Source organism: Apostichopus japonicus, chromosome 11, assembly GCF_037975245.1.
Source record: "Apostichopus japonicus isolate 1M-3 chromosome 11, ASM3797524v1, whole genome shotgun sequence".
Lineage (NCBI taxonomy): Eukaryota > Metazoa > Echinodermata > Holothuroidea > Aspidochirotida > Stichopodidae > Apostichopus > Apostichopus japonicus.
Genome location: NC_092571.1, coordinates 18,078,271 through 18,093,697, shown reverse-complemented (window position 1 = coordinate 18,093,697; position 15,427 = coordinate 18,078,271). Strand labels below are relative to the sequence as shown.

The window sequence follows — 15,427 nt, the reverse complement described above, 5'->3', positions numbered from 1 at the left end:
AGGTTTTGCTTTTCTCAGTGTTGAAGTTATTGATTTATTTGCAGATTTGCTTAAGTTTTATATATTTATTTATTTATTTTTGGAAGTGAACCTGTATGACACTGCAGATTACTAACACCCATTTAGTGTGTAGATTAATACTGTAAGGCTGTCGTAAAATCTGACCTGCAAAGCTTTTGGTTGTCAAACTAATTGTTTAATTGACATTTACAGGGATGTGCTATGACCACTCCACCAGGACTTGCATCAAAGTACAAATCCGCCCGGCACTCAAATATTCCTGAGCACATCCCTGCATTTATTTTCGTTATTGTTTATCTCTGAGTGTGCTATAAATTATGTGAAAATTGTCTTGTCAGGGAATAACTCAAAAATTTACGTTTTCTTATTTTGTTATTATTTGCATCATAAAGAAAGTCTTTGCATATTTGTAGTAAGTTAAGCCAACGTGAAATTTATCACCTATTTTGTGGTATGAGTTAACCGTTCGTGACAAATGGCACTCGAATCAGATTCCAACTTTGTCACCAATACAGAAATGTGAAAGCAACGTTAAAGTGATGACTTGCGTACCGAAAAGAGAGAAGAAAAAAACCAGATAAGATAATGTTTGATGTTACGTTTTTTCTTTGGTTCAATGTACCATCGGTGTTATTCATGAATGAAATATGTCATTTAATGACTGAAAATGACAGTGATAGTGTTCAAACTAACGGAAACGGTGGAAAAATGGTAAACTTTGTAATTATTTTTGTAAAAACTGTTCTCGTTAGGCTATAAGAGCTAGGCCACGCCTAGATGTGAGTGTAGTAATGAATATGCAACACTAAACAGGAACGATATCACCGGTGTAATACATTTATACTACTTAAGTTTTAGTTTTAGATTCCAAATTTTGAGTTAAAATATTGAATTGGAAGCCACCCGTCATGAAGTTGTAATCCATAAGCCCTTGCGGGCGTCTCCCACATTCGTGACCTGTATTTATTTGTTTAGCTCTATGGTATATTTTACTTATACCTACCGCACACTAATCATGTTAGATAGTAGTAGGCTGTAGTAGTAGTAATACCGGTTGTTTTCTTCCTCTGCGTTAGGTTTTATCACAGGAAAAAATATTTTCATATCATAGGCATTTTGAAGCGAGATTATTGCTGAAGTGAATATACAGTCAGTGTTCCTTCGCTCAGCTTCATCGAACGTTAGTTAGGACTTGAGCGAACTGATACTTTTAGTAGGGCCTGGGTCTTATAATATTATTAGCCTAGTCAGAGAGATTTTAAAGATGATCGAAAGTCTGTGATAACAAGTGTATTATGTGTGACCATAGGCTAGGTTTTGCACATTTATTGTACTGTTGTCAATAGTCTGCTAGTCGCATCGACGATCAGCTGTTCTTCTAGCAAGGAGAGCTTAGCTCGTTGGTCTTGAATATACACTATAGTGCGTTTTCTCATTGACTTGTTTAAATCAAGAGGCGCGGCCTAATAGACCATATGATTGAAGTCTGTCTTCAGCGGATACATTTTTTGGGTTCTTTAGATCATTAATTTCTTAATGAAACGTTTTGCGCAAAATTAGCTTTGTGAAACCTCATTTTGCATGGTTCGTCAGATAAGCAGCTTAAACGAAGATCCATTTATTAACAATGAACAGTTTAATGTATTTCCTTTTTCGGAACGCACGGAATCACTTTACTAATATAATCTAGTCTTATTTGGGTGATAATCCGTTTTCTGTGTGTATACCATGTCTGCCCTGTAGAGAGTGACTTTCGCCTAAATTTTCCACATAAAGGTGTGAGATATTGGTTTACTTTGGGTCTACTTACATAGGTATCTGAATTACCACTTTCGTCATGTAAAACATACGAACACAGTTGAAAAGAAAAGCTTAAATAGCAAAACGACTGTATTTTAGGAGACAAAGTACCAAAACATTTTTTTGTTTCGCGTGCATTGTGTTTAATATATAGCTACACTGACACAATGACAATATTTGGGCGTTAATTTAGTAAATTTGTGAAAAAATAGATTTGGCGAGCTTCGCGCGCACTAGCTGCATTGATGCTGTGAGAATGATTTACTCCTTCCACATGCATGGTAGCTAGATAACCTTAACATTTTCTGCGAAATTCGCGCGCACTACAGCTGCATTGTTTCTGGGTAGACTTTTCTCTGACTCCTTTTTATTCCTTACCAGAGGCAAAAGGAATCTATGCAGTCACTCATTTGAGTGTGTGTGTCTGTCTGAGTGTCCGGCTTGTAATCACGATAACTGAATGATGCAAGATCCGATCGGTCTCATACTAAGTGGGTAGGTTACCCTTAGTGAGTAAATGGTCCCTATCGTTTTTGGTGCCAATCTCATTAATATTAAATGGGCGGACTCCGTATCACGGCAACCGAATGGCCGATTTTGTTAAAACTTTTTTTGGTAGCATTGGTAGGAGGTGGGGTACATGCGTAGGTCAATACCTTATCGCATCTCGTTAATATTCATGAGGGGCGGGGCAAATGTAATTTCGTTGTGAATTGCTCGTAATCGCTCTAAGTCAATGACGCAAAGTTTGATCATCCCATATACTTGGGTGGTGAATTACCCACAGTGTGTAGATGGTCCCGATTGTTTATGTTACCAATCTCATTAATATTCATGAGTAGGCTGGGCTTCAAACAATTTCTTTAAATGTTTCACTTTACCGCATTTTATTTGAAACTAAAATCTTAATCAATACTATTTGTTCGCTTGACAATACAGATCATATTCCGTCCACCATAAAGGAGAGTGAGAGATGGAAACCGAATATTTACAAAATCTGTTCCCCCGCACAGCATTTTTTTTTATATTTTACATTATTGCTATTATTTTTGCGAAATCCTAATTTGTTTTAAAACTATAAATCGTAAACAATACCATTCGTTGTATTGACTAGACAGGGCCATCATCAAAACGAGTGATAGGAGAAGCCGAATAGCTGAGAGTTTATTTGGAAGTTTATTAGTATGATCGATTGCTATATTACTTTGGAAAAAAATCGCTGTATAGGTTAAGAAAGCAACTATGGCTACTTGAAACCAAACTGGGAGAGCTGGGAAATATATTTATTAAATAAATGAAGATCAATACACCAGAAAAATTCCACTTTACGACCGGTTTCGTCCTTTTGGGACTCACCAGGCGATGGTAGGAATCGAACACGGGATCTTGTGTAACAGACCGAAGCCCGTACCACTCGACCACAGTGATTCTACTGGTGTGTCAATGCGTATAAACTGGCTTTGTATAACTGTCAAAAGAGGAAAAGAAGGGAAGTTTAGAAGGTAAATGTTTCAAGGTTATATCGTTGGCACTTTGGATGCTATAATGAGATGTAAGGGCATTGACAGGACGAGCCGGTTATATAGGGCGCACAGTGTAAAAAGGTTACCGGTTCATTCTAGGCACGTAGACTTAGGTGACAAGGTTGTGGGGAGACAGGTAAGCGAGGAACGAAGTAAATTGATGCATAATGTTAGTATTTCAACCAAGTGATCCGATAAAACAAAACTGTGCACCCTATGCACTAATTAACAACTGGGACTCATGTAAAAGGATTACCCTGGTGTTTCTTTCAACCAACTGTAGCCTACTGTGCCAGGGGCCGTGTTATTCTGCCATCGGTACTTTCCGCCATAGAAAATGTGCTCTTTGCGCCATATTACCGCCAAATTGGATACGTGTGTAGTTAGTTCCATGGTTGATTTTGAATGGCAAAAAAACAAACATGGTTGAGCGCCTGGGGAACTGCCCCCCGAGGCCCTGCCCATGCCCTCTTTTCATCCCGTAGGACCTGGCGAGGAGTTAGTTCCATTGATACCTTCTAAATAGGTTACACATCGGGTGTTCCATAGTTGGAAAACATCCCTCAGCAGTATTTCTGTTTGGTCTGGTTCCGGTCTCGTACTCATCCCAGTACCTAGACAGTCTTGCCTGTACGTGGATTAGTAAACCTTTTGCAGTTGGAAGCTTGATTCGCAACAAAACACTGTATACACACCTACGTACCTCATTCACAAGTAACAATTTATTCTTGTTAATAAGCTGTCTTAAATGATCAATCAGATAAATCTGACGCGCAAAAAAGAGACACGCAGAAAATCAGATCAATTAGACACGCAGACAATCAGACACGCAGACAATCTTACAATCAGACACGTGTGTATTCAGACAATCAGCGTGACAGTCAGAAAATCGGACAGTTGAACAATCGGACACGCAGCCAGTCAGCCAGTCGGACAATCAGACCCGCAGCCAGTTAGACAATCAGATACGCAGCCAGTAGGACAATCACATAATCAGACCATCAGACATATCAGATACGCAGTTAGTCAGAAAATCAGACAAACAGATACGCAGCCAGTCGGACAATCACATAATCAGACACGTAGACAACCAGGAAAGCAGAAAATCAGTCACTCAGCCAGACAGACAATCAGACACGCAGCTAGTCAGACAATCAGACTCGCAGCCAGACAGAAAATCAGACAATCGTACACTTAGACAATCAGACAATTAGATAATCATACATTCCGACAGACAATCAGATGCAGACATGCAGACAGTCAGTCAAGCAGAGAATCAGAAATGCAATCAATTAGACATGCAGACATGAAGACAATCAGAGAAGTAGACAATCATAAACGCAGCTATTCAGACACGCAGCCTATCACGCACGCAGCCAATCAGCCACGCAGCCAGTCAGACAATCAGACACGCAGCCAGTTAGACAATCAGATACGCAGCCAGTTGGACAATCACATAATCAGACACGTAGACAACCAGAAACGCAGAAAATCAGTCTTGCATCGCAGCCAGTCAGACACGCAGCCAGTAAGACAAACAGACACGCAGCCAGTCAGACAATCAGACACGCAGCTAGTCAGACAATCGGACTCGGAATCAGTCAAACAACACGCAGCCAGTCAGAAAATCACACAAACAGACAATCGTACACTTAGACAATCAGACAATAATTAGACAATCATACACGCCGACAGACAAGCACACAAGCAGACATGCAGACAGTCAGTCAAGCAGGGAATCAGAAATGCAACACTAGACATGCAGACAAAGACAAGCAGACAATCATATACGCAGCCATTCATACACGAAGCCTATCATACACGCAGCCTATCAGACACGCAGCCAGGCAGATAATCAGACACGCAGCCAGCCAGACAATCAGATACGCAGCCAGTCACACAATCAGTCACGCAGCTGGTCAGACAACCAGACACACAACCAGTCAGACAATCACACACGCAGCCAGTCAGAAAATCAGACAAACAGACAATCGTACACTTATAGACAACAGACACGCAGATAATTAGACATGCCGAAATACAAGCACACAAGCAGACAAGCAGACAGTCAGTGGCGCAGAGATTCATTCAAGAAGATAATTAGGCATGCAGACAGTCATACACGCATCCAGTCAGGCAATCATACAAGCATCCAGTCAACAATCAGACACAGACACGCAGCCAGTCAGACAATCATACACGCAGACATTCATACACGCAGCCAGTGAAACAATCAGATAGGCAGCCAGTCATACAATCAGGCACGCAGACAATTATACACGCATCCAATTAGGTTCGCATTCAATCAGGAACGCAGCAATCAGACACGCAGCCAGTAAGAAAATCATACACGCACACAGTCAGACAACCATACCCGCAGCCAGTCAGACCATCAAACACGCATCCAGTCCAACAAACAAATACGCAGCCAGTCAGACAATTAGGCACGCAGACAATCAGACACGCAGCCAGTCAGACACGCAGCCAGTCAGATAATCATACACGACATTCAGACACGCTGACAATCATGCACGCAGACAATCAGACACGCAGCTAATCAGAGACACAGCCAGTCAGACAATCAGACACGCAGCTAATCAGACACACAGTCAGCATACACGCAGCCAGTCAGACAATCAGCCATGCAGCGAGTCAGACAATCGACACGCAGCCACTGAGACAACCAGACACGCAACCAGTCAGACAATCAGAAACGCAGCCAGTCATAAAATCAGACAAACAGACAATCAGACAAGCAGAAACGTAGACAATCAGACACGTAGACAATCAGACACGCAGATAATCATAAATGCAGCCATTAATGTACACAGCCTATCAGTCACGCAGCCAATCAGACGCGCAGATAACCAGACACACAACTAGTCAGACATCCATATACGCAGCCAGTGAAACAATCAGATAGGCCGCCAGTAATATCATCAGGCACGTAGACAAGCAGACAATCATACACGCAGCCAATCTGGCTCGCATCCAATTAGGCACGCAGACAATCATACACGCATCCAGTTAGACCATCATACACGTATCCAGTCAAACAATCAGAAACGTAGCCAGTCAGACAATTAGACACGCAGCCAGTGAGACGAACATACATGTGGTCAGTTAAACAATCAGACACACAGCCAGTCAGACAATCATACACGACATTCAGACACGCTGACAATCATGCACGCAGACAATCAGACACACAGCCAGTCATACACGCAGCCAGTCAGACAATCAGCTATGCAGACAATCAGAAACGCATCCAGTCAACAATCAGACACGCAGCCAGTGAAACAATCAGATAGGCAGCCAGTCATACAATCATACACGACATTCAGACACGCTGACAATCATGCACGCAGACAATCAGACACACAGCTAGTCATACACGCAGCCAGTCAGACAATCAGCTATGGAGACAATCAGACACGCATCCAGTCAACAATCAGACACGCAGACATTCATACACGCAGCCAGTGAAACAATCAGATAGGCAGCCAGTCATACAATCAGGCACGTATAGAGCAGACAATAATACACGTATCCAATTAGGCTCGCATCCAATCGGGAACGCAGCAATCAGACACGCACACAGTCAGACAACCATACACACAGCCAGTCAGACAACCAAACCCGCAGCCAGTCAGACCATCAAACACGCATCCAGTCCAACAAACAAACACGCAGCCAGTCAGACAATAATGCACGCAGACAATCAGACACGCAGCCAGTCAGACAATCAGACACGCAGCCAGTCAGACAAACAAACATGAGGCCAGTAAAACAATCAGACACTCAGACAATCATACACGACATTCAGACACGCTGATAATCATGCACGCAGACAATCAGACACGCAGCTAATCAGACACACAGTCAGTCATACACGCAGCCAGTTAGAAAGTCAGCCATGCAGCCACTGAGACAACCAGACACGCAACCAGTCAGACAATCAGAAACGCAGCCATTCATAAAATCAGACAATCAGACAAACAGACAAGCAGACAATCAGACACGTAGACAATCAGACACGCAGATAATCATAAATGCAGCCATTCATATACACAGCCTATCAGTCACGCAGCCAATCAGACGCGCAGATAACCAGACACACAACTATACGCAGCCAGTGAAACAATCAGATAGGCAGCCAGTCATACAATCAGGCACGTAGACAAGCAGACAATCATACACGCAGACAATCAGGCTCGCATCTAATTCAGGCACGCAGAAAATCATACACGTACCCAGTTAGACCATCAAACACGCATCCAGTCAAAATATCAGACACGCAGCCAACCAGACAATTAGGCACGCAGACAATCAGAAACGCAGCCAATCATACACGCAGCCAGTCAGACAATCAGCTATGCAGACAATCAGAAACGCATTCAGTCAACAATCAGACACACAGCCAGTGAGACAATCAGATAGGCAGCCAGTCATACAATCATACACGACATTCAGACACGCTGACAATCATGCACGCAGACAATCAGACACACAGCCAGTCATACACACAGCCAGTCAGCTATGCAGACAATCAGAAACGCATCCAGTCAGACAATCAGCCAGTGAAACAATCAGATAGGCAGCCAGTCATACAATCATACACGACATTCAGACACGCTGACAATCATGCACGCAGACAATCAGACACACAGCCAGTCATACACGCAGCCAGTCAGACAATCAGCTATGCAGACAATCAGACACGCATCCAGTCAACAATCAGACAAGCAGCCAGTCAGACAATCGGGCACGTAGACAAGCAGACAGACAATCAAACACGCACACAGTCAGACAACCATACACGCAGCCTGTCAGACAATCAAACCCGCAGCCAGTCAGACCATCAAACACGCATCCAGTCAAACAAACAAACACGCAGCCAGTCAGACAATAATGCACGCAGACACGCAGACAGTCAGACAAGCAGTCATTCAGAAAACCACACACGCAACCAGTCAGACAATCAGAAACGCAGCAAGTCATAAAATCAAACGCGCAGCCAGTCAGACAATTAGGCACGCAGACAATCAGACACGTAGACAATCAGACACGCAGCCTGTCAGAAAATCAGACACGCAGCCAGTGAGACGAACAAACATGAGGCCAGTAAAACAATCAGACACTCAGTCAGTCAGACAATCATACACGACATTCAGACACGCTGACAATCATGCACGCAGACAATCAGACACGCAGCTAATCAGACACACAGCCAGTCATACTCGCAGCCAGTCAGACAATCAGCCATGCAGCCAGTCAGACAATCGACACGCAGCCAGTCAGACAGCCAGACACGTAACCAGTCAGATAATCAGAAACGCACCCAGTCAAACAAACAGACGCGCAGTCAGTCAGACAAGCAGTCATTCAGAAAACCACACACGCAACCAGTCAGACACGCAACCTGTCAGACAATCAGACATGCAGCCAGTGAGACGAACATACATGTGGTCAGTTAAACATTCAGACACTCAGCCAGTCAGACAATCATACACGACATTCAGACACGCTGACAATCATGCACGCAGACAATCAGACACACAGCCAGTCATACAATCAGACACGCAGCCAGTCAGACAATCATACACGCAGACAACCAAACAACCAGACAACCAGTCCACCTACTATCTCAGGGACCCCCCCTATCTTCTTCTGGTGGCATCGTCCAGCGTCTTAATCCATCTTCTTCTGCATCTGAAAAAACAAGGATCGAAAAACAATTAGAATGTTTGAAATACATAACCCACCCACAAACCCAGGGAACCCCCCTCTTCTTCTGGTGGCATCGTCCAGCGTCTTATTCCACGTCCTGTCTACATCCACCTTCCATCGTCATCATCCTTCTTCTTATGTTGTCGTCGTCCTGCGTCTTAATCCATCTTCTGCATCTGAAAAAAAGGATAGAAAAACAATTAAAACATATCAAATACATTGCCCACCCACTAACCCAAGGACACACCCTCGCTCTTCTTCTGTTGGCATCGTCCAGCGTCTTAATCCATCTTCTTCTACATCTGCATAAACACGGATAGGAAAATAGTTAAAACATATCAAATAAATAGCCCACCCACTAACCCAAGGACACCCCCTCTTCTTCTGGTGGCATCGTCCAGCGTCTTATTCCACCTCCTTCTGTCTGCATCCACCTTCCACCGTCATCATCCTTCTTATTTTGTCGTCGTCCTGCGTCTTAATCCATCTTCTTAAGCAGCTGAAAAACAAGGATAGAAAAACAATTAGAATGTACAGTATCAAATACATAGCCCAACCACAAACCCTGGGAACCCCCCTCTTCTTCTGGTGGCATCGTCCAGCGTCTTATTCCACCTCCTGTCTTCATCCACCTTCCATCGTCATCATCCTTCTTCTTATGTTATCGTCGTCCTGCGTCTTAAACCATCTTCTTCTGCATCTGATAAAACAAGGATAGAAAAACAGTTAAAAACATATCAAATACATAGCCCACCCACTAACCCAAGGACACACCCTCGCTCTTCTTCTGTTGGCATCGTCCAGCGTCTTAATCCATCTTCTTCTACATCTGCATAAACACGGATAGGAAAATAGTTAAAACATATCAAATAAATAGCCCACCCACTAACCCAAGGACACCCCCTCTTCTTCTGGTGGCATCGTCCAGCGTCTTATTCCACCTCCTTCTGTCTGCATCCACCTTCCACCGTCATCATCCTTATTTTGTCGTCGTCCTGCGTCTTAATCCATCTTCTTAAGCAGCTGAAAAACAAGGATAGAAAAACAATTAGAATGTACAGTATCAAATACATAGCCCACCCACAAACCCTGGGAACCCCCTCTTCTTCTGGTGGCATCGTCCTGCGTCTTATTCCACCTCCTGTCTTCATCCACCTTCCATCGTCATCATCCTTCTTCTTATGTTATCGTCGTCCTGCGTCTTAAACCATCTTCTTCTGCATCTGATAAAACAAGGATAGAAAAACAGTTAAAAACATATCAAATACATAGCCCACCCACTAACCCAAGGACACACCCTCGCTCTTCTTCTGTTGGCATCGTCCAGCGTCTTAATCCATCTTCTTCTACATCTGCATAAACACGGATAGGAAAATAGTTAAAACATATCAAATAAATAGCCCACCCACTAACCCAAGGACTCCCCCTCTTCTTCTGGTGGCATCGTCCAGCGTCTTATTCCACCTCCTTCTGTCTGCATCCACCTTCCACCGTCATCATCCTTATTTTGTCGTCGTCCTGCGTCTTAATCCATCTTCTTCTGCATCTGGAAAAAGAAGGATAGAAAAACAGTTAAAACATATCAGATAAAAAGCCCATCCACTAACTCAGGGACCCCCCCCCCCTATCTTTTTCTGGTAGCATTGTCCATGCAGCGTCTTAATCCATCTTCTTAAGCAGCTGAAAAACAAGGATAGAAAAACAATTAGAATGTACAGTGTCAAATACATAGCCCACCCACAAACCCTGGGAACCCCCCTCTTCTTCTGGTGGCATCGTCCAGCGTCTTATTCCACCTCCTGTCTTCATCCACCTTCCATCGTCATCATCCTTCTTCTTATGTTATCGTCGTCCTGCGTCTTAAACCATCTTCTTCTGCATCTGATAAAACAAGGATAGAAAAACAGTTAAAAACATATCAAATACATAGCCCACCCACTAACCCAAGGACACACCCTCGCTCTTCTTCTGTTGGCATCGTCCAGCGTCTTAATCCATCTTCTTCTACATCTGCATAAACACGGATAGGAAAATAGTTAAAACATATCAAATAAATAGCCCACCCACTAATCCAAGGACACCCCCTCTTCTTCTGGTGGCATCGTCCAGCGTCTTATTCCACCTCCTTCTGTCTGCATCCACCTTCCACCGTCATCATCCTTATTTTGTCGTCGTCCTGCGTCTTAATCCATCTTCTTCTGCATCTGGAAAAAGAAGGATAGAAAAACAGTTAAAACATATCAGATAAAAAGCCCATCCACTAACTCAGGGACCCCCCCCCCCTATCTTTTTCTGGTAGCATTGTCCATGCAGCGTCTTAATCCATCTTCTTAAGCAGCTGAAAAGCAAGGATAGAAAAACAATTAGAATGTACAGTATCAAATACATAGCCCACCCACAAACCCTGGGAACCCCCCTCTTCTTCTGGTGGCATCGTCCAGCGTCTTATTCCACCTCCTGTCTTCATCCACCTTCCATCGTCATCATCCTTCTTCTTATGTTATCGTCGTCCTGCGTCTTAAACCATCTTCTTCTGCATCTGATAAAACAAGGATAGAAAAACAGTTAAAAACATATCAAATACATAGCCCACCCACTAACCCAAGGACACACCCCCCTTCTTCTGGTGGCATCGTCCAGCGTCTTAATCCATCTTCTTCTACATCTGAAAAAACAAGGATAGAAAAATAGTTAAAACATATTAAATACATAGCCCTCCCACTAACCCAGGGACACCCCTCTTCTTCTTCTGATGGCATCGTCCAGCGTCTTATTCCACCTCCTTATGTCTGCGTCCACTTTTCACCGTCATCATCCTTCTTCTCATGTTGTCGTTGTCCTGCGTCTTAATCCATCTTCTTCTGCATCTGAAAAAAAGAAGGATAGAAAAAACAGTTAAAACATATCAAATACAAAACCCATAATTAGACGCGCAGACAGTACGACACGCAGACAGTCAAACAATTAGACACGCAATCTGTCAAACAGTCAGAGCCGCAGACGCATAGAAGCGAAGACAAACACACAAGCAGACACTCAGACAAGTTGACACGCAGACAAATTGACGCGCAGAAAATCAGACGCGCCGGCAATGAGACACGCAGACAATTAGAAGCACAGACAAGCAGACAATCAGACACGCAGATTATTCAGAGTATTATTCAGAGTAAAATGTACATTGGATAAATGAAAGGACATTCAATTGAAATGTTCACTTAATTCTTTAGTTTTCTTCAGGTTTTATCTCGATATAACAACATTTACAGCTGACACGTTTTGCAGTAGAAGTGAACTTGAAGCAAACAGGTGTGATGTCATATATACAAGAAAACTTAATTTCTTTTTCTTGCCTTTCTTCCATATATTGAGATATAATTAACCACCTTAGGTAAAGTTGGATCCCTAACCGATCCTAATGCAAAATAAAAAAATATGTGGCTTACATCACAAACATAATGGATTTATCTATGAATATATTTGGTCCAGAATACTTACGAAACAGACTAATCTAGGAATATCTGTGGTTAACACAAATTACGTGACATATGAAACAGATTTATCTATGGATATGTGTGGCTTACACCACTTTACATTATGGATCTATCTAGGAATCTCTGTGACTTAGAATATGTATGGACTAAATAACATTAATATATAAATATTTGTGGCTTAGAATACTTCGAATAGGATGAATCTATGAATATATGTGGCTTATGATACTCACGAATAGTTAAACTTATGAATATCTGTGGCTTACACCATTTTACATTATGGATCTATCTGTGAATATCTGTGGCTTACAAAACTCACATAGTTAATTTACTGATGGATATATGTGGATAACATCAATTAGATAATGTATTTCTCTATGACTATATGTGGCATAGAATACATACGGAAACAGTTATCAATATGAATAACTGTGGCTTACAAACTTAACACAGTTCCCCTATTTATGAATATCTGGAGCTTAAACCACTTAACTTTATGGATTTATTTATGAAATATATGTAACATAGAATATATACGATACATACGAATCACATTTATCTATGAATATGTATGGCCTAATTAACATATTAATCTATGAATATATGTTAACAAATTAATCTATTAGTATCTGTGGCTAATAATACTTACATTATGGATTTATAACGAATATCTGTGGCACACATTAATTACATAATGGATTTATCTATGAATATTTGTGGCTTAGAATACATAATATTTATCTATAAATATGTATGACCTACATAGCAGATTAATCTATAAATATCTGTGGCTTAGAATACTTACGAATAGTTAAACGCACTTATGAATATCTGTGGCCTACACCACTTATAATTATGGATTTTATCTAAGAATATATGTGACTTAGAATACATAATATTTATCTATGAATATGTATGGCCTGCATAGCAGATTACTCTATGAATATCTGTGGCCAAGACTACTTACGAATAGTTAAACCGACTTATGAATATACGTGGCTTGCAAAATTATCATAATTCACCTATTTATAAATATCTGTGGCTAACACGACTTAATATTATGGATTTATCCATGAATATATGACTTAGAATACATACGAATCATACTTATCTATGAATATGTATGGCGTAAATAACAGATTAATCTATTAATATCTGTTAACAAATTAATCTATGAGTATAAGTGGCTTAGAATACTTACATTATTTATTTATTTAAGAATATCTGTGGCTCACACCACTTAACATTATTGATTTATCTAAAGAATGTATGTGACTTATAATACATAACATTTGTCTATGAATATGTATGGCCTACATAGCAGATTAATCTATAAATATCTTTAGCTAAGACAACTTACGAATACTTAACCGACTTCCCCTATATATGAATATAAGTGGCTTACACTTCTTCACATTATGGATTTATCTATGAATATATGTGACTCATAGTCTACATAGCAGATTATTCTATGAATATTTGTGGCTTATAATACTTACGAATAGTAAAAAGGCACTCATAAATATCTGTTGCTTACAAAATTAACATTATTCACCTATTTATGAATATCTGTGTCTACACCACTTAACATTATGGATTTACCATTAAATAAATGACTTAGAATACATACGAATCATATTTGTCTATGAATATGTATGACCTAAATAACAGATTAATCTATGGGTGTCTGTAAACAAATTAATCTATGAGATTCAGTGGCTTACATTACATTACTTACATTATGGATTTATTTACGAATATCTGTGGCATACAACACTTACGTAATGAATTTATCTATGACTATTTCTGGCTTAGTATTTATAATATTTGTCTTTGACTTTTTTGGCTTAGAATACATCATATTTATATATGGCCTACATAGCAGATTAATCTATAAATATCTGTGGCTTAGAATACTTACGAATAGTTAAACGCACTTATGAATATCTGTGGCTTGCATCACTTAACATCATGGATTGATCTATGAATATGTATAGGCTACATAGCAGATTAATCTATGAATATCTGTGACTTAGAATACGTACGCATAGTTAAATGTACTTATGCATATCTGTAGCTTACACCACTTTACATTATGGATTTATCTATGAATAGATGTGACTTTAAATACATACAAATCATATTTATTTATGAATATGTACGGCCTAAATATCAGATTAGTCTATAAATATATGTTAAAAAAATATTATGTGTGTGTAAAAGTAAGTTGGCCTGACATTTCGATCCTAGCAGGATCTTCTTCAGAGGCTAAATGACAGATAACGAACAGTAACAGAAGGGACAAGAACAGACACAGAATACAGACAGGTTAATGAGCTTGGTGAACACACAGATGTAGATGTAAGGGGATAAGTAGACAAGGGATGGAGAGAAGAATGAAAGAAACCAAACGGGGAAGAGGAGAGATGGGAGATAAACAGTGGAGGGACAAAGGGAGGATTAAAGGAACGGGGTAGGGAATAAACTGGAGAAGGACAAAGACAGAAAGGTGTGGAGAAAAATGGGTGGAAGAGAGCTAAGAGAAGAGGAGAAAGAGGGGGAGGGACAAGATGGAGGGGGAGGGTAACAGAGGAACAGTTAGCCATGTCCTTCCTGAATGTTAAGCCCATGAGGTTGAATGGTGCAAAGGCGTTGCATCTACGGTCTCTCTCTGCTGATTCGTACGAGGTCAGGGCGGCTACCTAAGGATTCAATCCCCTGTAGGGACATATCATTAATGGGATGGGTTGGGAAGGTTTATGTGTTTTCCAACTGGGGTCTCAGTCTTCATGGTGTTGACTGTGAATCTGTGACCATGGAAACGCTTCTTGAGGGTGGTTTTTGGTTTCGCCAACATACTGG

General features: G+C 41.1%; 1 protein-coding gene across 1 annotated transcript in view; it reads left to right on the top strand.

Annotated features, from left to right (window-relative positions):
• The window catches only part of LOC139975892 (G-protein coupled receptor moody-like), a 114,336-nt gene that overhangs the window by 61,257 nt on the left and 37,652 nt on the right, over nucleotides 1–15,427 (top strand). The window lies entirely within an intron of this gene.